This window comes from Nothobranchius furzeri, chromosome 10 (assembly GCF_043380555.1).
Source record: "Nothobranchius furzeri strain GRZ-AD chromosome 10, NfurGRZ-RIMD1, whole genome shotgun sequence".
Classification (NCBI taxonomy): domain Eukaryota; kingdom Metazoa; phylum Chordata; class Actinopteri; order Cyprinodontiformes; family Nothobranchiidae; genus Nothobranchius; species Nothobranchius furzeri.
This window is the reverse complement of record NC_091750.1, coordinates 40,669,410-40,672,036: the sequence shown is the minus strand read 5'-3', so window position 1 is coordinate 40,672,036 and position 2,627 is coordinate 40,669,410.

Here is a 2,627-nt window from a genome sequence, read left to right as displayed (position 1 = left end):
TGTGTTTAAAATCAATTATAAAAAACATATTCTGAACAAGTATATAGTGGAAAATAAATGATTTATGTGGGTGTCCTTTATTCTAAGGAAAAGTAAATTGTATCAATTGTAAAAAGATGTTTTTTTTTTGTTTTGTTTTGTTTTGTTTTTTTTTTCCATATGGTTTGGTGGTTTTTGGTTTTTTGGTGACTTGTACAATTTTGTTTGTTTTAATGTAGGTTTTGTGTTAGATTTAGCAAACAAGTAAAAATTACTTGTATAAAGGGGAAAGGACATATAAGTTTCCACTTCAGCCTACTCCTTTTCAGAGAAGAAGGGATGATATGTATTTTTTTTTCTGTTTGTGGTATTTAAAAAAAAATTATGTATGTTTTCTTTGTTTGAAATAAACTAAACTAAAAAAAAGTATCTCAGATCTTGTGATGTCTCGGTTGTAAAATCAGTTTGGCTGTGTAGTTTATAAGCTCGAGATTATTCACAAAACCATGAAATGCCATTTGTACCGAGTCTACGTGTCCTTGTATGAAGGTCCCCTTGTGATCCAGGGGGTCGCGATGGACAATGCCAGTGGCAGGACCTCTGGGCAACGTAACTCATAGTGTAGCTCTGAGCACAACCCGTCTAGTCTGAGATGCCTTCAGGTGACGGCAGGAAGCTGGCGTATTTATTTTGAGATGAGTCTGAGATGTTCGGTGGCTCTTAAAAGAGCCGTGGTGTCTGACATTACTCACAAGTGTTGCAGAGAAATACTTTGACCTGAAGTCAAAAGAGAGGATGGTCCCAAATGCTTGCTCACCCAGTCAGCCTAATCGGAAGGCAGCTGAAGAACTGAGGAACCAGGAAGTGATTCCTGTGATCATCAACTTTTGTTTATAAATGTAGACAAATCAGAATTTGACAAGTTTTAAAGACGTTACCAAAGATCTCAGAGAATCCAGCCTTCACTCAAACACTTAGAGACTCCTTTATTTCCTCCTTTAGCCTCATGACTTCAAAGACTTCTTAAACCATGTCATTTGCCTGCAAGTTTCCAGACAGGATAGCTGTTACCCAGGCAACCAGAGCCCTCGATTAGCAGGAGAAATCTCTGGGTCCATGTGTATCTGCTTCTGCTCATCAGCAGTCAGACAGCAGGCCACATGGATGGAACGGCACTGCCCATTTGCTTTAGTCTGGGGATTATCTCATCTAAAGGGCGATGAAGATGCAGCGCTGAGGGAAGGGAAAGTCAAACATGCTGCCGTAGATGCACCGGTAATGTCTCTACCCTCAGAATCTGGGTAATGGGTCCACAAAAGCCCAATTAGCCACAAGCTCATGGACATTAGGAAGGAAAACGATACCCCATATTTGCATCTCATGAATTCTCATCCTCACATTCCCATACCAGATTTTGTCTGCGTTCATTTCCATACCGTTTTATTTCCAGATGAATGCAGATGAATGCAAAACACTTATTTAAATATGCATTTGCATTATAAGCAGGTCATTTACAGAGGACCGGTCTATTCTGCTCCTTGGGTCTGCACAGAGCTCCACCCAGTTTAACTCCACATCCATGGAGAACGATGCACACTCTCACAACAGAGCAGACCTCTGAGCTCATCGCAGTCACACGACGAGAGGTGACTTCAAAGTGCAGCAGTGAAAAGGTCAGACTCAGACTGAATAAAGGGAAGAACAAAGATGTGGTGCTAGTCAGGGGGAGGGTTGATTCACCATGTCTACTACCAGGATCTGCCTCTGGCCACTGATGATGTTTGGTTTGTAGGAGCATGTCCCACTGACTCGTTTCCAGCCCATTCTCATGATGTAGAACAGTAGAAAACAGAAATGTATCAGTGTTATAAACAGAGGTGTCTCACCTGAAATACTCCAATGGCAGGGCAGCAGCCCACCCCCCACCCCTAGCCCCAGAGCACACCAGCCAGCTGGGCCCTTTGTGACACTGAAAATTCAAGCCCTGTAACAGGTAGACTACCCAGGTGCAAGAACGTCCTCCTGGATTGCTAAGCTATTGCACCCCACCATGACAAAGCTGCGCTTAATGAGCCACGGAGGTGGGCTGCGTCTGTGAGCTCAGTAATGAGCCATGGTGGGAGGACTGTCACAGCATGAAGGGATGTGGAGTAGGGGTTCAGTGATCTCTGGCTCTTCTTGGCAGTGAATTATGGATTGTAACCATCTGGCTATGTAGGAGATCCTGGGAGAAGAAAATGATATGCTTGACGGATGGCTTTAACAAAGATGTGGCAGGAAAGAGGGGCGTGTCAGAGATCACAAGCTGAGTTAAAGCTAGCATGACTGGTCTATTGTGTTTGCTGATAGGTTGGTCATTCACAGCTGGGACAGTCCATGTTGTTTTATTCTGTTATTATTAAAGCCAGAAGGGTTTGGAAAACGGTTAACACGCAAACCAAACTACTGGGCCGTATTCCACCTTTCTTTCCTCATCCCGGCCTCATCCATTCATTTTCATCACAGCTGGTGTGTAAAGACACATGCCTGACTGGTTAACTCCAATGTCACGTTGGTAGGATTTATGGTGAATGTTAAATCAACATTTGTTGTTTGACTTGAGGACCTTCACCCTACTGAGGATAAAAGGGTTTTCAGGGAACAAACAG